Source organism: Vulpes vulpes, unplaced genomic scaffold (genome assembly GCF_048418805.1).
Source record: "Vulpes vulpes isolate BD-2025 unplaced genomic scaffold, VulVul3 Bu000000738, whole genome shotgun sequence".
Lineage (NCBI taxonomy): Eukaryota > Metazoa > Chordata > Mammalia > Carnivora > Canidae > Vulpes > Vulpes vulpes.
In genome coordinates this window covers 78,350-104,921 of record NW_027325680.1, presented here as the reverse complement: position 1 = coordinate 104,921, position 26,572 = coordinate 78,350, and the positions used below count along the sequence as shown (strand labels likewise).

General features: G+C 35.3%; 2 long non-coding RNA genes and 1 pseudogene across 4 annotated transcripts in view; 2 read left to right on the top strand and 1 right to left on the bottom strand.

The window, feature by feature from the left end:
- The window catches only part of LOC140596576 (uncharacterized), a 72,585-nt gene extending 67,492 nt beyond the window's left edge, over positions 1–5,093 (top strand). Inside the window, exon 3 of the long non-coding RNA XR_011998497.1 lies at positions 4,543–5,093. This is a non-coding gene — a long non-coding RNA (uncharacterized lncRNA). The remainder of the gene's footprint in view (positions 1–4,542) is intronic.
- LOC140596575 (uncharacterized) overlaps positions 1–26,572 on the bottom strand; it is a 94,981-nt gene that overhangs the window by 53,587 nt on the left and 14,822 nt on the right. Inside the window, exon 4 of one of the 3 annotated variants that reach the window (XR_011998494.1) lies at positions 5,795–6,006. The exons of the other annotated variants lie outside the window; for them this stretch is intronic. This is a non-coding gene — a long non-coding RNA (uncharacterized lncRNA). Of the gene's footprint in view, positions 1–5,794; positions 6,007–26,572 lie in introns of those variants that run through there. 3 annotated transcript variants of the gene reach the window in all.
- LOC140596586 (GRB2-associated-binding protein 1 pseudogene) lies at positions 17,444–22,010 on the top strand (annotated as a pseudogene).

Genomic DNA, 26,572 nt, shown 5'->3' with positions numbered 1-26,572 from the left:
GGCCCTCAAACCATGATCTGAGCTGAAACCAAGAGTCAAACACTTAACCAACTGCACCACCCATGGGTCCCTCAACTTTTTTTCTAATATAGACATTCAAGGATATCACTTTTTCTCCAAGATTAGCTTTAGAAGGTACCCTAAGGCTTTAAGAAAATATATAACTACCATTAGATCCAGATATTTTCTAATTCTGATTATTATTTCTTCACTGTTCAGGAATTTAGTGTTTTATATCTTTCATATTTTTTTGAAAACTCTCAACTATAATCTCTTTGAATATTTTTATCTTCTCTTTTTTCTCTGACTCCATGTACACATGTTTATTCATATATTTTCCATTTGTTGTATTTCCATTTGTAGTTTTCATCTTTTTGTTTTTCTGGATCTTATTATGATTATTTTTATTATTGCCATTTTCCAGCTTGCTAATATTCTCTTCATCCAACTGTACTTGACTGCTGAATCCCTTCATTGCATTCTCATTTTTTAGTTTTAGAATTTTTTTACCCTTTTATAAAGGCTTCTAGTCCTTCATCAACTTTCTCAGTGTTTCATATCATTGATTATATTAATATTATATACTTAAGGACTTTGTTTCATGAATCAATTACCTGTCTTTCCTATGAATCTCTTTTATCTGAAATTTCACTCTATTCTTCATGATCAAGTTTGATTCCTTATCATATATGATGTTAAAATTATGGACAAAAACTGAAGTTTGGATGATACCTTCCTTTTGAGAATTTATATTTTTATCTTGCAAGCTGCTTAAGTCCTGGTACTCAAGTACACCTGAAAGCAATTTCAGAATTGCAATTAATTGAAACTAGTTATCAGTCTTTTCATGAACTTCTCTACCTTTGCTTTGCCCTTGTTACTAAGTTTTGGCTACTTAATTTTCCTAAAGGACAGACATAGTTTCATAATTTTCTCACATTTGTAGTTACTGGACTCCCAATTAGTTATATTATTCCTATTCCTACAAGACTCTTGAAAGTTTCAATTAGCTTCTTAATCTAATCACTTTATTTCAGAATTGTTAGATTCCCATACAAGAAATACAGACTCAATGATACTTTCACCTTTTTGAGTGTATCTATTCTTCCCAAATCTTGTCATCACATTTTTCACTACTTCATAACTCTGTGATTCCTTTGGTTAGATTATCTATCTATCTATCTATCTATCTATCTATCTATCTATCTATTTTAAAAAAAGGAAGAACAAGATTAGAACATTTGTATTTCAATACACAGGCTGGGAGCTACATATGCCACTTCTACATGCATTTCTTTAGATGTATTACCTAGACTGCAAAAGAATGGGAAAATTATCTAAAATATGGATGTTTCAAGGATTCATCTACCTACTAATAGTATGTTAATTAATTTGAATCAAAGCTCCCACTTAAAACTGAAAATGCTGATCAAGAGTTTTAAAATATCTAACCAGGAGGCCTGGGTGGCTCAGCGGCTTAAGATTTTATTTTATTTACTTATTAATGAGAGACACAGAGACAGAGGCAGAGAGAAGCAAGCTCCATGCAGGGAGCCGAATGTGGGACTCGATCTGGGGTCTCCAGGTTCACGCCCTGGGCAGAAGGCAGGCGCCAAACCACTGAGCCACCCAGTTTTATAGAAAATTCCCTCTCCTTCAAAGAAGGAAGCCTCCTGTCTGTCTTTGGACTCAAGCTGCAAAATCAACTCTTCCTTAGGTCTCCAGTCTGTCAATTTATCCTGCAGACTTGCGGTTTACCAGTGTCCATAATCACATAAGCCAATTCATAAAAAAAAAAAATCTTTTTATGTACATACACACATTATACTGATTCTGTTTCTCTAAAACTCTTGACTAATATACAAATACTTTTGCATGTTATGCCCAATAAACTCATCTGGTAAAGCCACCTCAAAATTTTAAAATAGGAAAATAATAATCATATGACTAAATAAGCATTTCAAATGATACATTGAAAACTCTTCTTATGATTATTCTTCATATCATTTATTTCTTAAATATTTTTAAATGTTTTTCTACATCAAATTGTTATATATTGCTTACTTTGTTTTATGTAACAGAACATCCATATATTTCATTACATAAAATGCATATAAAACATTGAATATTCAGTCATAGGAATTCAGCAAAAAATAAAGCTGTTTGCTTCCCAGTTTTCTTTTGAATTAGAAAAATCAACATATACATTCACAAATTCAGAACTAATTAATAACTCTACAAAGTTTTCCATCTTTATACTTCAAACAATATAAAATCATGGTTATCTATGATAATCTGTAAAAACTGTAAGGCAATATTAACTATCAATGAATGGAATTATATTTATATTTAATAAATATGAAAACTTTAAAAATACTTTGCTTAGTCTCAATTACAACTTGATGGAGAGATGCATCTCTCTACTATTTAAGACATTAAAAATATTGCTATTAAGAATAAAAATAAAAAATAATTTTTAAAACATATTTCTTTGCACTACTATGGAAATGTAATGAGTCACAATATACATAACCAAATATGTTGAGAAAAATTTATTCTTTCAGAACACATTCTTCAAAGAGCCTAATGATTGTACTTAACTCAGGGTGCTATTAGCATTAACGGAGATTAAAATAATAAAAATCATACTGTTTTTTAACAATACATCTGCCATTTTTGAGAAGCAATCATTTATTTTTTTTATTTTTTTTTAAATTTTTTTAAATTTTATTTATTTATGATAGGCACACAGTGAGAGAGAGAGAAGCAGAGACACAGGCAGAGGGAGAAGCAGGCTCCATGCACCGGGAGCCCGACGTGGGATTCGATCCCGGGTCTCCAGGATCGCGCCCCGGGCCAAAGGCAGGCGCCAAACCGCTGCGCCACCCAGGGATCCCAAGAAGCAATCATTTATAAAAGAAATTTGAATGTGTATTCTTCCAGGACCAGTAGAGCGAGAGAGCAATAACTCACATATGGAATTTCTTCTCGAATTTCCATATATCTTATAAATTTTCCTTTTACGGGACGCCTGGGTGGCTCAGTGTTGAGCATCTGCCTTCGGCCCAGGGTGTGATCCTAGAGTCCCGAGATCGAGTCCCACATCGGGCTCCCTGCCTGGAGCCTGCTTCTCCCTCTACCTGTGTCTCTGCCTCTCTCTCTCATTTTCTCTCTGTGTGTCTCTCATAAATAAATAAACAAACAAACAAACAAACAAACAAACAAACACATTTTGATCATTACCATTTCCTTAGAACTCTTGAATGACATCTCTCTGCCTTCAGAACATGGTCCAACGTTTTTAACAAGGTTTAGAAGGTTCTTCAGTGCCTTGGCCCAGCAAATTTATCCACAAGGATTTGAGAAAACACAAGTTTGAGAGGTTGTACTGCATCAGTACTGACCTAGCCAACACTCTGATATAGAAAACTGGAATTTCCTTATTTTATGAAAAGGGTGAAGCAAATATATTCTTAGGCTTCTCTTTCTAAACAGACTGTTGCTCCTAAACCCTTCAAGGGGTCCTCTATTGCAAATGAGGGTACACTCGTGTGTGTGTGTGTGTGTGTGTGTGTACGTGGCACACACACTATCACCCCATCCTCCTCCAACTGTTTAAATTATTTTATTTCTCCTAAGGTGACATCTTTCTTTTGCTTCAGAGAATTAGCTTATGATTTGCAATGGATTAGAGTACTTCGCTGCAGTTGTCCTTGTTGCACTGTCTTATGCCTCCTCTGAACTCTAGATATTCTTACTCATCATTCATAGCTCAGTTTAGAAGTCACTCCCTTCTAACTGTGGAATAACAGGTCTCTTTCCTCTATTAATTTGGAAGCTCCCTGAGAGCCCAGGACATTTATGCCTTTGTATTTTCAGTATCTAGAGCAGCATTTGACCTGTAGGAAGGGTGCTTAATAAAGTTAGCTTCATATTAGTAAGAACCTAGAATATTTTAAAGTGAAATTATTTTCACCTTTTTTCCCAACCTATGGTTATTAATAGATTTCATGGAGGGATGTACAATAATTACACTTTTAATTTCTTGACTTACCTGTTCAATGTAACATCAAAATAGAGGATAATTGATGGATCTAAGTATTGTTCTGCCCTCACACTCATCAATCATCATTAACCCCTGATATTTTCTGAGTTAATGATAATCAGGTATCATGGCTCTTTTATTTTGGCTCACATCAGTTTCCTTTCCTTTTGAAACATAAATACATAAACCTCTAACATAAAAAAAGAAAAACGGAAATTTGAAAGACAAATGTCAGAAAATTTCCCTACAAAAGTGTTGTCACTGGGGAGGTACCCCTCCCCCCTAAAAACAGTGTTGTTACTAAAATTTAGGAGATATTTTTATTTTTTGGTCACTGCAGAAATTATAAAAAATATGAAGCATTTAAAAAGATGCCTTTTATGACCTTACTTTATCTGTTTTTTAAAAAATATTTTTTTAAGATTTATTTATTTATTTATCTATCTATCTATTTATTTATTTATTTATTTATTTATTTATTTATTTATTCTTGATAGAGTGGCAGAGACACAGGCAGAAGGAGAAGCAGGCTCCATGCCGAGAACCCGACGTGGGACTTGATCCCGGGACTCCAGGATCGCGCCCTGGGCCAAAGGCAGGCGCTAAACCACTGAGCCACACAGGGATCCCCTAAAAAATATTTTTGATAGAAAAATTAATCTGTATTCCACAAAAGTAATCAAAGAAGTTATCTTCTTGACAAAAGTAGAGAACAACAGTATAATATTTAAATCTTTGCTTTACGTTCCAAAAAGTGTGTTAAAATTCTAGTGTGACAGTAATTTTCAAAAACAATGTAAGCTGTTAAAAGATTATAGGAATCCCTCCCCCAAGAAACAACCAAGTTTTGTGCTGAACAATAAAAATACATTCTTTACTATTTTAAGTAAGTAAATAAACTTAAATAGAAATGAAGATAATATAGTCATTGGTTACAAGGAAATTTAGTATACTTTATATGTGGAGCAAAGGTCTTCAAGCAAAATTGTAGTATGTACATCCTTTAATATTTATTTCACTTTATGTATATATATGTGTGTGTGTGTGTGTGTGTGTGAAATACTGAAATGTATCTACTGATTTATATACCTACATATGTATGTGTGTGTATTCAAAAAGGCCCTTTTTAAGTCAAGTTCTACACTACCTGGTTTTCGAATATCTCATCCTAATGTATCATGTACATATTCTTGTCTATCTTGGAAGTGACAAAAGAGTTTAAAAAATTCTCTAAAGTTTGAGTGATGAATTCTTCTAGGTTTGTATTATAATTTCCTTACTATTTCTTGGTTAAAGTATTTACACCCATAAATTTTCCTAGTGATTTCCTTGGAGTTTCACATTATATTTGTTTTAATATGGATCATCAATCATTTAATGCATACCAAAGACTCTAGCAATTCCTTCTGAAGTTTGAAAACTTGTAAAAGTTTAAAAAGGAGCAGTTAATATCTATATCCTTTGATAATGTTACCATAATTATCTCCTGTTTCGAATCAGACAACAAACTGCTTGGCCTTCTCATGCAGTTTCTTTTGTAAAATGATGTGTTGGAGTAGATGATATTTACAAAGGTTTATGTTTCCAACATTCTATCATATAAAATTTACAACACCTTTCCCTTTTTTTATTTTGATTTATTTATGATAGTCACACACACAGAGAGAGAGAGAGAGAGAGAGGCAGAGACACAGGCAGAGGGAGAAGCAGGCTTCATGCACCGGGAGCCCGATGTGGGATTCGATCCCGGGTCTCCAGGATCGCGCCCTGGGCCAAAGGCAGGCGCTAAACAGCTGCGCCACCCAGGGATCCCACAACACCTTTCCCTTAACATTCCATACTTGTATTTAAATAATTTAGGGAGGTTCATTTATTGATTGATTTTTACTTTAGTTTTGGTTTCCTCTTGTGCATATCTTCAGACATGGAATCCTCTCTGCTACTGGGTTTTCCTAGTCCTGCTGTTGAATGAACAATTCAGTAAGAACCTTATTAAAAGCTAAAGGAATTGGATGTGCAACAATGTGGAATCTCAATATCCCAGGAAAAAAAAAAAAGACAAGTTCTTAGCGGGAGAATCAATAGGGAACAAAAAAGTGTAAAAAATTGTGAATACAGTCCCAGGGAGAGGAATCAGTGGCTCACGCAAAGACACAGTGCTGACCACATTAATCAACTGGAAAAGGTTCAGAGAAAAGACTTCAGAATTCCCATAAAAATGGTAGAAGTTCAGAAAAGGCTTTAAGAAAATACTCTGAGGTTGATTCATCTCCCAGAGGGCATAAGACAGCTAAATGAGGAAGTGCTCATAAAACAAAGAGATAAAAGAAAACACAGTCTGAAGGATCTCTCTACTGCACACTGACCCAACTTACCACCTCAGAAGTTTTGTTAGACCATTGATGTTAAATAGCTAAATAGAGGGAAAGGGACATCATATTAAGCTAAGTCTCCCAGAGAAAACATGACTCCTGAGGCTGAGGAAAGCTCTTACAGCTATACCAAGTTTTATTTTATACCAAAGCTGTAGGGTAATACCTTATAGAATTTTAAAATGTGCACCATGCTCGGGAAATTCCAGAATACTAAGAAGCTCTTTGTAAACTGGTAAATATCTCGCTCCTTTCTCAAGCCTAACAATGCTTTGAAATTCAAGAAACCTAAAAAAAAAAAAAAAGGAAAACAAAAATAAAAACAAAAAGCCTGATTTAGGAATGCTAAAGGAACAAAAGACAAAACAAGATTGAAATATCTAAATTGTATGATCCATTTATTTTAAAAATCCAGAATGGGAACCACCAGGGAATGTATGAACACAGACCTATTTTAATGTAGATGGACAAAGACAGACATGCAGAGATAAGAAAAGATTTGGTAAAACTCAAGGGAATGTTATTTCTGTCTTGACTTTAAAAAAAAAACAAAATGTCCCTTTTCTAAATTTACAGAGTTTCCAATTGTTTAGAGTTGAAGAAAATGGGATCCCTGGGTGGCGCTGCGGTTTGGTGCCTGCCTTTGGCCCAGGGCGCGATCCTGGAGACCTGGGATCGAATCCCACATCGGGCTCCCGGTGCATGAAGCCTGCTTCTCCCTCTGCCTGTGTCTCTGCCTCTCTCTCTGTGTGACTATCATTAAAAAAAAATTACATTTGGTGTCAAAATCTTTTTTTTAATTTTTATTTATTTATTCATGATAGACATAGAGAGAGGCAGAGACAGAAGCAGGTTCCATGCGGGGAGCCCGACGTGGGACTCGATCCTGGGACTCGATCCTGGCACTCCAGGGTCGCGCCCTGGGCCAAAAGCAGGCACCAGCCCGCTGAGCCACCCAGGGCTCCCCACTTGGGGTCAAAATTGAATGTCCTATAATCTCATGAAAGAGGACGAGAGAGAAAGGGAGAAGGAGGAGGGGAGGGAGGGTCACTGGAGAGAGAAGGAGAGAGAGAAAGAGAGAGAAAGGGGGGATTATCTGAGATGAATATAGATATCCTGTGATAAGCAGAAAACAATGTGGCAGATCTCCGATAAATGAAAATCTATATTCAGAGACAATATTTACAGTTTAAAATTTAAAAGTGTTCTTATATTCTCCCAGTCATCCTACAGGCATATTTTAATGTTTTAAGAGAGGTCAATTGAAGTCTCCAGTTTATCCATTCATAAATAGCGTTCATGAATATTCAGTAAAACTTAAGGCAGTATATATATTTCAGTAAGAGTTAATATTTCTTTTGCAATGGAACCTTCAGTTTAGAGTGCTAACTTCTGTAAACCTTAAGAAAACACTTCAAAAAAAAAAAAGAAAAAGAAAACACTTCAATTTTCCATAATAAAATAAATAATACAAAGATAAATGTTAAATAGCATAAATTCACCTTTTATACTCCAAATGTTAGACAAAGTAAAATGGACTCAATCTTGATACATGACCCTAATTATAAACAGTTTGACACTCTAGATTTGAAAGAGGTTAAAATTATAGACATTTATTTACATTGTATAGTGGATGAATAACAGAATTAACTCATTGAACTACAATTGAGTTGTCTTCAGAGAAAATGGCACTAAGAATTATAAAGGAATAATAAATTGACCTATGACTTGTCCTCCACATGAATAGTTAGCTATGAGATGTCATGAAGATGTCAAGAAATGCTCAAAATCCAATTCATTTTAATTGAAACAAATAATACATGATTAGGTCTTTTTAGAAGGCCGTAAAAGGACAGTGTATCTAAACAAAGAAAGGATATCACAGTGTCTGATATTGAAAAAAATTGGCAAACAATGTTTTAATTGAATTTATACTTATTGTTTTAATTTGTTAAATAAGATCATGTGACTCTCCAGTTATATACTTCGTGGATTCCTTTTTTTTTTTAACTTGAAACACATACTAAGTAGCTTAAGAGCAAAAATAGGAGTAAGGAAAGGATTTATTCTCTTTTTTTTTTTTTCATTCATGAGAGACACAGAGAGACAGAGGAATAGACAGGAGAAGCAGGCTCCATGCAAGGAGCCTGATGTGGGACACGCCCTGAGCCAAGGCAGATGCTCAACCACTGAGGCACCCAGGAGTCCTGAAAGGATTTATTCTTAAACCTTGTACCTTTTTTTGAATCATATCACAATTCCTAAAAAGTTATTTTTTTTAATTTTATTTATTTGAGAGAGAATGTGTGAGAGGTGGTAAAGGGCAGAGGCACAGGGAGAAACAGACTCCCTACTGAGCAGGGAACCCAATGTGGGGCTTGATCCCAGGCCCCAAGATCCTGGGATTGTGACCTGAATCGAAGGCAGATGCTTAACTGACTGAGCCACCCATGCACCCCAAAAAGAGTAATTTTTAATACACCAAAATAAGGCAAACCACTTTTGCTGTTGTTTGTTAAATAATTTTCAGTTTTCAGTTATTAAATTCCAATTTCTTTTACATAAATCCTTCACAAATAATTAAATGAAAACCAAAGCTGAATTTCCTGCCAGACTTATTATTTAGCTGTACATTTTGACCAAATTATATCTTGCCTAAATCATTTTTCTTAAGGAACTACTGTTTGAATTATAATCTTATAAGGTAATGTAATACATATAATAAACCAAATATAGAATTAAATAATAATAATTCTGATATCTTTTTACATAGCAATGAAGTTAGGTTAGCTCATTTAATGGTTCCAGAGAATCCCCTAAATTTATGTTCTCAATAAATTAATTGCCTAGTCGTTATTGGTTTTAAATACATTTTAAATAGGTAACACCATGCCACCATTCCTCATTATTCAGTTATCAATATTCCAAACGGAACAGTTTAAATTTCTCTGTTAAATTGTGTGCTATTCATCTGTGCAGTTGAAAACTTCAATAAAGATTATTCATTTGCCTCTCAAATACTGATTTTAATCTTACACATAGTTATTTGATTATTTATAAGGCAACTGTGATCATTTAATCCAGATACTAATGCAAGAACAATTTTTCTAAGTAAGTGATGGAAGTTTTTGCAATTTCTCCTTGGAATTATCTTCACAGAAATACTGGAAAGGAAGGGACTGAGGGGAATTAAATCACTTAATAAAATAGGAAAATAACTTGTGATGACTAGTAAGTTCATAGAATGGTGTCCACACATTTACATGCACATATCTGCACAAGTTCTCTCCCTTTCCCACATTCTCTCCTTTCCGCCACCTCATGTCACCTTCTCTTTTTCATCCGTTCATCCATCACCACAGTTATGAATGTATGTATGTATGTATTTTCTATCCATCCATCATTTAACTATCCATATATATCTATATATATATATGAAAATCATTACTAGAGAAAAACAATCCAAAATTTTGGTTAATAAAATTAAGTTGGAAATTTGCTTCAATATAAGGCTCTGGAGGCCATCAATATTATGCATCAATTGGTATTTATCTATATAGATCATTACATTTTTAAGACAGAAACTCTTTAATTAAACTATACAAATGCCCCAAACCACTGTTACACCTAAATAAGTTTACAATTATTCTAATAACAAATATCCTGTCAGTGTCTTCAATGGTCGTGTGTCTTAAAATTGTTTTTACAATATGTTTTAATCAGGAACAATCACAACAACAACAAAAAGTCAATAAAATGCCATTCACATTTCTCTTGAATTTCTTATAATTTATAATTGTCCCTAACTCTATACTGATTACTTCAAAACTCTTTTTGTTTTGTTTTGTTTTGTTTTGTTTTAACTAAGCCATTTATCCTATTGAGTTGTGATTTTGCCAAGTTTCTCCATGAAGTTTCTTCAATATATTGGTATGTGTCCGTTATTTTCTTAAAATGGTTGTTAATTCTAGAGTCTTGATCTGATTTTGATTTTTTGGTCTGTTTTTTTTTTTTTTTTTTTTTTTTTTTTTATCCAAGGTTATGTCATGGGTGACATAGTCTTCCATCAGGAAGCACATACATGGAAATCATTATTTTTCCTATTCCATAACAAAATAATAAATTTAGCTACCTATATCCATTACTTCATTATGGATTGCAAAGTGTTGAAATTCTAATTTTATCATTCCAACTTCATGTTTAGCTGGACACTGCAAAAAGCAATTTTACCTTAAAAATCCTTTGCCTACTCTGAGGCAGAGTTCGTACCAGGAAGGCAAATTAAAAGCTTATTTCTTTTCATTTCCCAAAATTCAGAATATGGAGTTGCTTTCTAGAATCATTCAAAGTGGCATCTGTGTTATTACTATACATATTTAAGTAGCACAGTATCTTGGATTCAGATGTATTTAGTATGTATGTTTAGTATAATTATTCCGTGTCTTGATGCTCAAAATTGTGCCATCTTTGGCCACTGAAAGCAAATGCATGACAGCATTTATGCCTTCTTGACATGACCTCTGTGGCAGTTTCCTCATTTTCTGATATGACAAAGCATTTGTATATTACTTGTCACAAAACTGAAATCAGTTATTTCTCCAAAGAACCCTCATTCATATTAGGGGGAATGATATTAAGAGTCTAGAATCTGCCAATAGTGATATTCATTGCTACTAAATTGGTCAGTCACTGTTTCCATTCTTTTTCAGGGAATAGAGCTAAAAAATACACATACATATGCACATTGATCATAAGTTCATCCTGATATTCCTAGATAATGTATGTGACTTTGGATTTTTACTTAACATTTTTATGTCATACTTACGTGTTTTTATACTTAAAAACAGGGCTCATAATCAAATTCTCATTATTACTAATTTGCTTTACATGCATTTTTTACATGTATGCCACTTTCAGAATAAAAATACCAATATTGCTATCAATAATATGATTAATGAGAACAGTTTATTTATTTATTGCAGTTTTTTTTTTCTCTTTAAGACATACCTCATCAGACTACTATATTTTAAAATTACTTGATATATTTAATTCATACGAGCTATGCGACCAGCTTGGTATAGTTAAATTCATTTGTTTTATTTTACTTTAACTGTTTATTTTTAATTTTTTTTATTTAAATTCAATTTAATTAACATACAATTATTATTAGTTACAGAAGTATAACTTAGTGATTCATTAGTTGTGTAAAACACCCAGTCCTCCACATATCAAGTGCCCTACTTAATGCCTATCACCCAGTTATCCCATCCCCCCACTCACCACCCCTCCAGCAACCCTCAGTTTGTTTCCCATAGTTAAGAGTCTCTTACGGTTTGTCTCCTCCTTTGTTTTCATCTTTTAAAACTTTTCCTTCCCCTGCCCTACTTTCAGCTATTTTGTTTCTTAATTTCTACATATGAGTGAAACCATATGATATTTGTCTTTCTCTGACTGACTTATTTCACTTAGCTTAATACCCTTTAGTGCCATCCACATCGCTTAAATGACAAGATTTCATTCTTTTTGATAGCTAAGTAATACTCCATTGCATATGTATACTATATTTTATCTATTCATTTTTCTTTTTATTTTCAAGATTTTATTTATTTATTCATGATAGACACAGAGAGGTGGAGACGCAGGCTCCATGCAGGGAGCCCAACACGGGACTTCATCTCATGACTTGGGGATCATGCCCTGAGCCAAAGGCAGATGCTCAACCACTGAATCACCCAGGCATCTCTCTATTCATCTTTCAATGGAAATCTGGTCTCTCTCCATATTTCAGCTATTGTGGATATTGCTGTTATAAGCATTGGGGTGCATGTGTGCCTTGGAATCACTATGCTTGTATCCTTTGGATAAATACCTATAGAGCAAATAACAGGTTGTAGGATAATTCTATTTTTGACTTTTTGAGGAAACTCCATTACTGTTTTCCAGAGCAGCTGCACCAGTTTTCATTCCCACCAACAGTGGAAGAGGGTTCCCCTTTCCCTACATTCTTGCCAACATATGTTGTTTCCTGAGTTTATTAATTTTAGCTATTCTGACTGATGTAAATGATATCTCATTTTGCTTTTGATTTGGATTTCCCGGATGCCGAGTGATGTTGAGCATTTTTTCATATGTCTGCTGACCATTTTTGTATGTCTCATTTGGAGAAATGTTGTTCATTTCTTCCACCCATTTCTTCACTGGATTTTTTTGGTTTTTTGGGTGTTGAGCTGGATAGGTTCTTTATAGATTTTGGATACTATCCCTTTATTTCATAAGATATTTGCAGATACCTCTCCCATTCCTTAGGTTGGCTTATAGTTTTGTTGACTGTTTCCTTTGCTGTGCAAAAGTTTTGTTTTTGTTTTGTTTTGTTTTTTGTTTTTTGTTTTTTGTTTTTTCTTTGTTTTTTATCTTGATGAAGGCCCAATAGTTCTTTTTTGCTTTTGTTTCCCTTGCTTCTGGCAACATGTCTAGTAAGAAGTTGCTGTGGCCGTGGTCAAAGAGGTTGCTGCCTCTGTTCTCCTCTACAATTTTGATGGGTTTCTGTCTCACATTTAGGTGTTTCATCCATTTTGAGTTTATTTTTGTATATGCTGTAAGAAAGTGGTCCTGGATACCTGAGTGGCTCAGCAGTTGAGCGTCTGCCTTTAGCTCAGGTCATGATTCCAGGATCCGGAATTGAGTCCCACATAGGTCTCCTGCAAAGAGCCTGCTTCTTCCACTGCCTGTCTCTGCCTCTCTCTCTCTCATTAATTAATAAATAAATCTTAAAAAAAATAAAAGAAAGAAAGAGGTCCAGTTTTATTCTTCTGCACGTGGCTCTCCAGTTTTCCCAGTACCATTTGTTGAAGAGATTGCCTTTTTTCCATTGGATATTCTTTTCTGCTCTGTCAAAGATTAGTTGACCATATAGTTGTGTCCATTTCTGGGTTCTCTATTGTGGTCCATTGATCTACGTGTCTGTTTCTGTGCCAGTACTACACTGTGGTACTGTCTTGATGATTATAGCTTTGTAATACACCTTGAAGTCCAGAATTGTGATGCATCGTGCTTTAGTTTTCTTTTTCAACATTCCTTTGGCTTTTTGGAGTCTTTTCTCTTTCCATACAAATTTTAAGATTATTTGTTCCAGCTCTGTGAAAAATGTTGAGGTTATTTGATAGGGACCACATTGTGTGTGTAGATTGCTTTGGGTAGCACAGACATTTTAACAATATTTGTTCTACCAATTCTTGAGCACAAAATGTTTTTCCATTTCCTTGTGTCTTTCTCAATTTCTTTCATGAGTGTTCTATAGTTCTCAGAGTACAGCTCCTTTACCTCTCTGGTTAGATATTCCTAGGTATCTTAAGGATTTTGGTGCCATTGTAAATGGAATTAAGTCCTTGATTTCTCTTTCTTCTGCCTCATTGCTAGTGTCTATAAATGTAACTGACTTCTGTGCATTGATTTTATATCCTGTGACTTTGCTGAATTCCTGTAATAATTCTAGCAATTTTTGGATGGAGTCTTTTGAAACTTTAACATACAGTATCATGTCATCCAGGAAGAGTGAGAATTTGACTTCTTTGTCAATTTGGAGGCCTTTTATTTCTTTTGTTGAGGCTAGAACTTGCAGTACTGTGTTGAACAACAGTGGTGAGAGTGGACATCCCTGTTATGTTCCTGATATTTAACTCTTTCGGATTTGCTTTTTTATATGATTTGGTTTTAAAATTGTGGAAAATCTGTATAAAAACAGAAATGCAACTTTTCTTTTTCTTTTTTTAACTTTTCTTTTTTTTTACTTTTGAGATCTGTGTTCATTTATTTTTTCTTTTTCTTTTTTTTTATTGAGTTCAATTTAGAAATGTGAGTTTTCTTTATGTGCTCTTTACTCTGTTCTCTGTCTCTACTTACACATGTGTACCCTTTTTATTTTAATTTATTGGCTTATGTTTGTGTAATTGTTTTTAATACACACATGCATACTTGTGTCATCCATCCTTTCTTAGATAAAACGGAAGCATACTTTCACACATTGTCCACCTTATTTATTTAAAAATATATCAATATCAATGCTTATAGCTTATTTTCATTCCTTGTTAGGCTTCATAGCCTTACATTGGGTACATAGAATTTATTCAATTAATCTCTATTGAAGGAAATCTGAATTGGATATATTCATTTACTATTGGTTTAAATTCTTTTCCTAGCTTTATTCATTACATATTTAATTTCATTTTTTCTTTTTATCTTTTTAATATAAATCTATTTACTATAATTTTTCTCATAACTTGGTTATGCTATAACTTCCAGTTGCTTTTCTTTGACTATTTCCAAAATGTTCTGAAATTTTAGTATTTTCCTTTAGGCCCAACAGTTGATTAATAACAAGGTTTTAATTTCAATTTGATTTTTGTTATGGATTTCTAATTTTATTGTATTGTGATCAGAGAATGCTCTGTCTAATATTGATTTTTTTATTATGAATCTTCCTTGATTGTTTGAGGTATAGTCAATCTTCATAAATATACCATTTGCAATTGAAATCCCAAACAAGAGAGAGAACACCATCACGGCTACAGAAATTGCCTTCATGCCCCTTCGCTTTCAATTCCTGTATCCATTTACCCAGAGAAAACAATAATACTGATTGTTTTCTGGCACATGCTCACCTGGCTTCCTCTACCAACTCCCCTAAATGGATCATACAATGAGTAGTCTAGTGTGTAACACTATACACTTCCTTCCAAATATTCCTAACATAAATTTTAGAACTATAAATTTACTCAACTATTTTAATATCTGTATCATATAGATTTTGATATGTTATGCCTTCTAGATCAAAATATATTCATCTTGTGTATCTTTCTGTAGATGTGCATACAGGTGAGAGAGGGATCTTTGATTTCTGAATTATTTATGTGTATAGTTAAACTTAACAAAATTTGTAGTTTTAAGAGACATGTTATTGATTACTGTAATCGCACTTTATTTCTACAACTAACTCTGTAAAATATTTAGCTTTTTAAATTACTTAACATTTGCTTTAACTTTCATCAAGTAATGCATCTTGCTGAATGTACCATGTCTAATTGAAATGATTGCATATCATGAAGTTGTTAGGTTCAATATTCTGTAGATCACAATCAATTCCAAGTGATTGACAGAGTTTTTCTCAGAGTTTCTATGTTTCCCTTGTTTTTTCACCCCTGGTTGTGTTTATCAATTTCTGAAAGGCAAATTCAATATCGCACGATCTGCTTATGATATATTGTAGATCTCCGTATCTATCAATTCTTGTTTCACAAACTTAGAAGCTCTATTATTTGAACATATATATTTTTAATTGTTTGATATTTCCAAATATTTCACCTTTCACCATTATGAAATACTGCTCTTTATCTCTTGCAATTTATAGTTGTCATGAAATCTACTTTTTTCCCATATTATTCTAGTATACACAGTCTACTTAAGCTTCTTATACTTTGGGTTGGTATGTATTTTTCTATCCAATTACTTTCAACATCTCCATACCATTTTATTTAAAATGCATCATTTGAAAAAATAAAAAAAAATGCATCATTTGCAGAATTATACTTCTCCATTCTGTCATCATTACATTTAATTGGTATGTTTAGTTCATTACTACTTAGTTCAATTAAATTTTTTTTTTATTTTTTTTATTTACGATAGTCACAGAGAGGGAGAGAGAGAGAGAGAGGCAGAGACAGAGGCAGAGGGAGAAGCAGGCTCCATGCACCGGGAGCCCGAAGTGGGATTCGATCCCGGGTCTCCAGGATCGCGCCCTGAGCCAAAGGCAGGCGCCAAACCGCTGCGCCACCCAGGGATCCCTACTTAGTTCAATTATTGATGAGATTAGATTTAATTTTAGAATCTTATTTTATTTTATTGCTTGTCATTATCTTTTTTGTCTCATTTTCTTGACTTCTTCTGAACTACTGGGAATACTTTTAGACTTTCATTTTAGTTAACCTGAGAACATTTTAGATAAAAATATTTGCACAAATTTTTGGTGCCTACCCTATGGACTAAAATATGCTTCCATAGGTTTTTGTAGTCCACAAGAAATAACATATTTACATTGAACAGAAAATGTGGAAACTTTGTGACTATATATAACAATTTACCTACCTCAAGTCCATTATACTCTACTTGTTATATATACATGTGTTATGACTACATACGTTCTAAACCTCACAAGACAGTAATATAATTTTACCTCAAAACAGTTATATATCATTAAAAATCTTAAGAGCAGGGGATCCCTGGATGGCTCATTGGCTTAGCGTCTGCCTTCAGCCCAGGGACATGATCCTGGAGTCCCGAGATAGAGTCCCATGGTTGGGCTCCCTGCATGGAGCCTGCTTCTCCCTCTGCCTGTATCTCTACCTCTGTGTGTGTGTGTGTGTGTGTGTGTGTCATGAATAAATAAATAAATAAATAAATAAATAAATAAATAAATAAATAAAATATTTAAAACATATTGAGAGGAAAATATATTTTATTCACAATTTTTTGTTATTATTTCTTCTAGATTCAAGTTTTCATTTCATATCAGTATTCTTCATCTTATCCTTATTTTTTTATTTTATTATCTTTTTATCCTTCATTAAAAAAAATTCTTTTAGCATTTCTTAAAGTACAGGTTTTCTGGAAAAAAAATTATCTTTGTTTCTTCTACTTGAAAACATCTTTATATCAATTTCATTTTTAAAAGACATTCTCGGCCTCCCGACGCCGGGCGCAGCCGAGCCGGGGGCCGAGCCGGGGGGCGCCGCTGGGGCCGGGCCGCGGGCGCGGGGGAGCGCGGGCGGCGGCGTCCTGGGCCGGCGCCCGGGGAGGCCCGTTCCGGGGGCGGAGCGCGCGCGGCCGAGCCCGGGTCCGCGGGCAGGAGCGCCCTGGGCGCCGGCGGGACGGGCGCGCTGACGAGGCCCCGCAGCCCCGGCCCCGCGGCCCCGGCCCCCACCCCCGCCCCGCACGCGCCCCGCCCGCCCCGCCGCCTCGGGCCGCCGAGGTCCTGCGGGCGGCGCGCACCATGAGCGGCGGCGAGGTGGTCTGCTCCGGCTGGCTCCGCAAGTCCCCGCCGGAGAAGAAGCTGAAGCGCTACGCATGGAAGAGGAGATGGTTTGTGTTACGCAGTGGTCGCTTAACTGGAGATCCAGATGTCTTGGAATACTACAAAAATGATCATGCCAAGAAGCCTATCCGTATTATTGATTTAAATTTATGTCAACAAGTTGATGCTGGATTGACGTTTAACAAAAAAGAGTTTGAAAACAGCTACATTTTTGATATCAACACCATTGACCGAATTTTCTACTTGGTAGCAGACAGTGAGGAAGAGATGAATAAGTGGGTTCGTTGTATTTGTGACATCTGTGGGTTTAATCCTACAGAAGAAGATCCTGTGAAGCCACCTGGCAGCTCCATACAAGCTCCAGCTGATTTACCTTTAGCTGTAAATACAGCGCCACCATCCACCCAGGTGGATTCATCCTCCAGTGTTCCACCTCCTCCGTATCAGCTAATTAACCTACCACCACACCTAGAAACTCTTGGCATCCAGGAGGATCCTCAAGACTACCTCTTGCTAATCAACTGTCAAAGCAAGAAGCCTGAACCCACCAGCCAAGGGTCATCTTTTGTTTCTGAAGAAGGAGAGGAATACCTACTACTAGAAGATTTTGAAAGCAAAACGATTCCATTGCAAACACATGCTGATTCTGCAAAATCCACCTCTTCTGAAACAGACTGCAATGATAACGTCCCTTCTCATAAAAATCCTGCTTCCTCCCAGAGCAAACATGGAGTGAATGGCTTTTTTCAGCAGCAAATGATGTATGACTCTCCACCGTCTCGTGCTGCCTCTGTTTCTGTAGACTCCAGCCTTTATAACCTGCCCAGGAGCTACTCCCACGATGTTTTACCAAAGGTGTCTCCATCCAGTACCGAGGCAGATGGAGAACTCTATGTTTTTAATACCCCATCTGGGACATCAAGTGTAGAGACTCAAATGAGGCATGTATCTATTAGTTATGACATTCCTCCAACACCTGGTAATACTTACCAGATTCCACGAACATTTCCAGAAGGAACTTTGGGACAGACGTCAAAGCTAGACACTATTCCAGATCTTCCTCCTCCTCTGCCACCGAAACCACATCCAGCTCATGACCGATCTCCTGTGGAAACGTGCAGTATCACACGCACGGCCTCAGATACTGACAGTAGTTACTGTATCCCTACAGCAGGGATGCCACCATCACGTAGTAATACCATTTCCACTGTGGATTTGAACAAATTGCGAAAAGATGGTAGTTCTCAAGACTGCTATGATATCCCACGAACATTTCCAAGTGACAGGTCTAGTTCACTTGAAGGCTTCCATAACCACTTTAAAATCAAAAATATATTGACAGTGGGAAGTGTATCAAGTGAAGAACTGGATGAAAATTACGTCCCAATGAATCCCAATTCTCCTCCACGACAACATTCCAGCAGTTTTACGGAACCAATTCAGGAAGCAAATTATGTGCCAATGACTCCAGGAACATTTGATTTTTCTTCATTCGGAATGCAAGTTCCTCCTCCTGCTCACATGGGCTTCCGGTCCAGCCCAAAGACCCCTCCCCGAAGGCCAGTTCCTGTTGCAGACTGTGAACCACCTCCCGTGGATAGGAACCTCAAGCCTGACAGGAAAGGTCAAAGTCCTAAAATTTTAAGACCCAAACCCCATGGTTTAGAGCGAACTGATTCACAAACCATAGGTGACTTTGCTACAAGAAGAAAGGCCAAGCCAGCGCCTTTAGAAATAAAACCTTTGCCAGAATGGGAAGAACTACAAGCCCCAGTTAGATCTCCCATCACTAGGAGTTTTGCTCGAGACTCCTCTAGGTTTCCCTTGTCTCCCCGACCGGATTCAGTGCACAGCACAACGTCCAGCAGCGACTCCCACGACAGTGAAGAGAATTACGTGCCCATGAACCCAAACCTGTCCGGCGAAGACTCGAATCTTTTTGGCAGTAACAGTCTTGATGGAAGAAGCAGTCCTATGGTCAAGCCCAAAGGAGACAAACAAGTGGAATACCTAGACCTGGATTTAGATTCTGGGAAATCCACACCACCGCGTAAGCAAAAGAGCAGTGGCTCAGGCAGCAGTGTAGCTGATGAGAGAGTAGATTATGTTGTGGTTGATCAACAGAAGACCCTGGCTCTGAAGAGCACCCGGGAAGCCTGGACGGATGGAAGACAGTCCACAGAATCTGAAACACCAGCCAAGATCGTGAAATGAAAATAATTGCTTTGCTGTTTCTGAAAAGAGAACTGAATTGTAAAGATAAATCCTGTTTTACTGAAGATGACTTGACACTTCTAGGTAGATCCTCAACTGCGTAGCATTGAAGTCAAAAGACCTTTCAGACATAAGCAATTTAGACTGTAAATGGTGCTTTGTGGTATCTGAACAATTCATAATGTGTAAATAATGTGGGAAAATAGTATTGTTTAGCTCCCAAAGAAATCTTTGTTCCATAGTTAACACACTTGTAGTATTACTGTATTTATGCACTTTTCATTTAAAACGTTGGTTTGGGTATTCCCAAATGTTCCTTAACATAATTCCTTTGGGAGTTCTTGTTTTTCTTCACACTACTCAATATAACAATACTATATACAATAAGTACAACAATACAATATAACAGTAAGTTAACTAAGCTCCTCTTAGATTTGGAAATTGCTCTTTAAACTGCACTCTAACATTACAATGAGAAGTGGATCCACAATTTACCTTTCTACCTGGGTCTTCAGGTGATAGCCATTAGCTTAAACTACAGAGCGTAGTTGGACTCATCATTCACTCCCTTCCAAAATGCTGAGGACAATATATGTACTGATGTCAGGAACTAATTCTCTGGTTCATGTACACTTAGTTTTCAACGGTAGAACTTTGTTATGTTTTGTTAACTACAGTGTTTTTGGTTCACTGAATGAAGATTCAGCCGGGTGGGATCTTGCACCTTGTAAAGACTGAATAATTACACTCAGATAAGCCTGCAGATCACTTAACGGCATGCGGTGATGATGTGCTCTCACACCTGTTAACATGTAGTAAACTACACATTACTTCAAAACGTAGGTTATATAACTAATCAGGTACGTACCAGGCACTGATGTGCTAATACACTGATCAGGATTAGACAACAAGCTTTAGTTGTGTTCTTCTAAGTCCTAATACTGGTTTCCAGTTTGGACTTAAAGAAACATTCACTGTTAGTTATAGCAACATACTGTGATTTTTTTAAATTAGACAGTAATTCAGATTTATTACTCTATAGAATGAAATTCTATCTTTTGACACCATAGTGCCCTTTCTATAATTTTTTAACTTTACTTTGTATTCTTCTTGGCCTTATATTTAAATCCCTATGCAATTAATATTTTATATCTACATTTTTAAAAGAAAATAGATGTTCTATAAGTGATTCTCATATGTAGCACCTATTGCTTTTCCGGTAAAAGAATTAAGGATTTTGTACTGTGATTTCTGTTCACCGCCCTAATTTGAGAAATACTGAAACATTGCTATAATGTGAAATCTTATAGTTACAGATCTCTTCCAACCAGATTTCTGAAATGATCAGAGAAATTATATAATTCTGTCTCACGTATAATATGGTCCTGTGACATGGATATCAAAACCACAAATTTTGTATGGTGAGACTACAATTATATTTATCTGTTTGGGCTTTGCCGTGTAATTTAGAAAACCGGTGTAGTTGTTTGTTTGCTTGTTTTTTTTTTTTTTTTTTAACTAAGTTACATACAATCTCTTACTGATTTGAGACTTACTAACAGCTTCTGGAGGGGGCAGAGATAGGAGTGCCCACGGTTGAGGCACGACTCCCTCCATTCAGACCTCTGTTACCTGAACACACAGCTGTGCCCTGATTTCTGGTCTTTGGCCAGAGTTCTGTGCCTAATCAATGTAATGGGTTTATTTCCCCATGAACTAAAAATGTTCATAACAAGATGAATTGTAGAGTAGTAACATGTGATGCTTTTAAATGTTTGCTTCTTTTTAAAGAAAAACTAAAACCCAGAAATGAATTTTCAGATGGAATTCTAAATAAAAAGATTGTTTGAATTTGGTTTGTGCAAGCTGTTTTGTAATGAAATCACAAATTAAAATCCAGAATTATTGAAATGTGCCTAAGCTATTAAAACAACACAGTTGATGTGTGAAGATGTTAAATTGTGTTATGTGGAAGATAAAACATCTTTTCAGATTTATAACAATAAGTATATTCATGAAGTACATTACTAATTCAAGAATGGAAATCTTGTTTAAAGCTGCCTATCAGAAGAGTCTAAAGCAAATAGACTGATGTTTTTAGTGTAGTTTTTCAATTTTTTACAAGTTATCTTTTTGGAAGATCTCCAGTACTCTAATTTGTAGAAGTTTTCCCACTGTGCAGAGTAATTTAAGAATTGAAATGTATCAAGCAATTTGTTTTAGAAAATGAAATTATGTTAAACATTGTATTAACAAATTAAAAGACCTTTTCTTATGGAGCATTATTTTCCAAACATTTTTAGCAATGGAATCTTTCTTCAATAAAATTTTGTGTAACTCCAAACAAAAAAAAAAAAAATAAAAATAAAAAAATAAAAGACATTCTCAGTGGATGCAGAAATCAATTTCGGTGGCACTTAAAAAATACATTATTCCATTGTCTTCAAGCCTATGTTGTATCTGATAAGAAGTCAATGATAGTTCAAATCATAACCCCTTGTGCAAGACATGCTATTTTTTTCTGGCTACTCTGAGGATTCATCTTGATTTTTCTCTTTAACTTTGATTTTAGTGACTTGACAAGATGCCTAGGTCGTTTTCTTTGTTTTTATTCTACTTGTGTTTTGCTCAGCTTCTTAAATCTCTAAATTTGTATCTAGCAATACTTTTGCAAAAATTTCAGACACTTTTTTCAATTATGCCCCTGTGTCTCTCTGAGAAACTGATTACAGATATGAGATATGTTAGAGTTTTTAATATTGTTCCACATGTCCCTAAAACACTGTTCACTTACTTTTCAATCTTTCCTTACTCTGAATTTGCACAGCAAAAATCAAAACAAACAAAACCTGAAATATTTTATTAGTCTAGTTTACATAATTGATATTAAAAAATCAAATGTTTTTGATGGCATAACATTTTAGCAATAAAAATGGTGAAGTTTATTAGTGTTCTCACATTCAGATAACTTTAATCTGTCTACTAATTTGTACATGTATATATTATTAATCTACAACAGACACTGGTAAACTATGGCCCATGCACTGGCCATCTGTTGCTTCTAAATAAAGTTTTATTAGGTTACAGTCACATCCTTTTATTTTCAAATTTTCCATGGTTGCTTTTGCACTACAATGCCAGAGCTGAGTAGCTGCAACAGAGACCATAAGAAACAGACACCTATGGGGTACCTGGGTGGCTCAGTCCATTAAATGTCTGGCTCTTGTTTTTGGCTCAGGTCATGATCTCAGGGTCTTGGGATTGTGGCCCAGGTTGGGCTCCATGCTCAGTGGGGAGTACGCTTAGTTTCCTCCCTCTCCCTTTGCCCCTCTCCCTGCACATATTCTCTCTCTCATAAATAAATAAATAAATAAATAAATAAATAAATAAATAAATAAATATTACTATCTGGTTATCTTCAAAGGAAAAATTTGACAACTCCTGATCTAGAATAAAGATAATTGAAAATATACCACATCTTTATATAAATGAGCTTAAGGCATTCAGATGTATTGTTAAAAACAAACTATAGATTATTTTTTTGGAATAATTTGCTAATAATTCATTAAACACATTCCAAATTAATAAATATATTCCTCCTAAGAAAACATTTCACCCATTATGCTTTAGAATATAAAAGACATTAGAAACATTAGCTTTTCAAATATAAAAAGAAAATGATCCTATATATATATATATATATATATATATATATATATATATACTTTTTTAAAAAGATTTTATTCATTTACTCATGAGAGACACAGAGAGAAAGAGAGGCAGAGACAGGCAGAAGGAGAAGGCTGCCCAATCACCAATATTAAATAAAATAGTAATAATTGAAACTTAATCTACTGATATCCATATGGGCTAATTGTTGTTTAAGGAAGAAAAATGTATTTTAAAATAACTTAGCAAGAAATCAGGAAATGTAGTAATTTTTGTCACGTGTCTCATCTGGATTAATTCACTTTAAAAATGGAAAATTAAAATTTTGGTGATATGGTAAATATACATTAAGATTTATAAAACCAATGAAGATGTTTTCCTAAAGAAAAAACTAGGGCAGCCCGGGTGGCTCAGCAGTTTAGTGTGCTGCCTTCAGCCCAGGGCGTGATCCTGGAGACCCAGGATCGAGTCCCACATCAAGCTCCCTGCATGGAGCCTGTTTCTCCCTCTGCCTGTGTCTCTGCCTCTCTCTCTTTCTCTCTCTCTCTCTCTCTCTCTCTCTCTCTGTGTCTCTCATGAATAAATAAGTAAAATATTTAAATAAAAAGAAAAAGAAAAGGCTAATAAGCATTATCATTAAAAGACAAATTTATGCAAATGTTTTTTTCAAAATAAATCAAAGTAAACCATACATAAGACATTCTTATAAATAAGATTTCAGGAGGCATCATTAGATTTCTAAGTACTGAATTTATTCATCATGTAAAGATTATCAAGCATTTTAAGGATATTAATAGGTGGGAGTGAAGATTCAGTGCACCTATCATGCACAAATAGATTACAGATTAAATCAATATATCATTTTATATGAATAAAAAATGAGTTTCTGAGAATGTTCAGAAGTTGAACAGAAAATAACTCTCCTAGTTGAAGATACTAATGTTTGGCTCATTACCATAGGAAAAGATCCAGAAAAATAGATTTCCTCAGATCTGTGGCTGGCAGGTTCTAGAATAGAAACTTGATCACATCAACAGGAAAGGAGATTCTAGAACATACTACCATGAATTGAAAATGCAATCACTTCATTTAGAGTAAATGGAGGAGACTGATGCGTACAGGCTCTATGGCAGTTGGCCAAAGTCAATCAAAAGTCACTTAAGATTTTAACAGTGACTGACTGTGTATACATTTCTGTAACTAGTACTGGCTATATTAAAGTCCTACTTAAAGGATTTTATTTATGTCAAAGAATTAAGACAAGAGCTAATATTTATGCAGTGCTTAATCTTCTTTAAGAACTGTTCTAAGTGCCTTATTTTTTTTAAGATTTTATTTATTTTTCCATGAGAGACACAGAGAGAGAGAGAGGCATAGACATAGACAGAGAAACAGGCTCCATGCAGGGAGTCTGATGTGGGGCCAAAGGCAGATGCTCAACCTCTGAGCCACCCAGGCATCCTTCTTCTCGGTGCTTTAAAACATTAAATTATGTAATCTTCACAAGATTTTGTCAGCTTCTCTATTAGCCCAGACCCACACCAACTGCCTTAGAAACTTGTTCTTAACTACTACTCCACTCCAAAACCAAATTTTAAAGAGATAAATATTTAATTATACAAAGTTTCAGAGTCACCAAAGCCATCTTCACTTCTCACACGAACTACAAGTCTGGGGGTACCCAAAACCACCTTCCAGTTTGATAATTTACTCAAGATTCACAGAACTCACTAAAAGCTATTATATTCACAGGAACTAATAGAGTGAAAAGATGCAAATTATAATCAGCCATAGGAAGAGGTTCATGAGATAGAGTCTAGGACATTTCCAAGTTTAAAACTTCTAATAGTTCTCTTCCAGTGGAGCTGTGAACAATGGTAACAGTTCCCAGGATTCAGGTTTAACAATATACATGGAATATGTCAACAAGGAAAGTTACCCAAGTCCTGGTATCCAGAGTTGTTTTGTTTTGGTTTGGTTTTAGATTTTGATTTATTTGAAAGAGATAGAGTATGAGAGGAGGAGCTGAGGGGCAGAGAGGGAGAAGCAGACTCTGGTCTAGCAGGGAGCTTGATGCAGGGCTTGATTCCAGACAGGACCCTGAGATCATGACCTGGGCTGAAGGCTGACACATAACCAATTGCACCACCCAGGTGCCCCATGGTATCCAGAATTTAATTGGATTTTGGTCATATAGACATGCCCATATGGCTGACCTAAGTCTAGCCTCTCCAGAGGTCCAAAGCTCCCACAATAAATATCAGTATACACTATCAGACATGTCCCCAGGCCCCCAGGCCGATAAAGGCATTTTATCAGGCAAGATATCCCAAGTAGTTAGAGATCACCCTCTAGAAAATGAGGACAAAAGTTCATCTCTCTTTGGGTAAGGTCAATTTTTAACACTCGTCCACTGCTACAGTTCATCTTGGTTGAGCTCTTCATGATCATACAAGATACAGAAGGATAATATATTTTCAGAGTTTAAAGGAAATAATAGAACTAAATGATAGAAACACAAGTATTATATCTAGTTGCACATTCCATCTTAGCCAAATCCACTACTTCTTTAAACTGCAAAATTAAAATCCTTTTCAAATTATTGCTGTATGATTTTGGAAATATGCTGCATATTTTCCTGTGCTTGAAAATGGAAAATATCTTTGGAAAGGAAATACATACTCAAAATGATTGTTATAATTTGTCCCCCTTCTGTCATATATGCAAGAGACTTCTAAGAAAGATACAACCTAAAATATAGTAACAAATAAGCATACTGCAATTTCACGTCTTAGGAGATTATCATTTTCCTAAATTTTGAATAACATTCTTATTGACAAAACATTCAGGGAAGTTGCAGAGGACAAGTATACACCCTTGCTTTGTAGTCAACATAAGGTACAAGGTACAAGAATGACAGAGTAGAAAAAGCACAGTACAGATTAGCTAGATTGTGAAGGCACTATTGGTGATACATTACATAAATATGTTCCCTAGCTTTATAAGTGGAAATTAAAAAGTAAATCCTTTAAATAAACTTACTGTTCCAAACTAACCACGGTAAACTCCATGTATCAGTGGAGAAATAGTCTTATTTGGATTACGTTATAAATGTGCATAAATCATATATTTTGCTTGTTCTGGATACTGTACAGAATGTGGTAATGTGGAATTTCCTTTCAATATTTG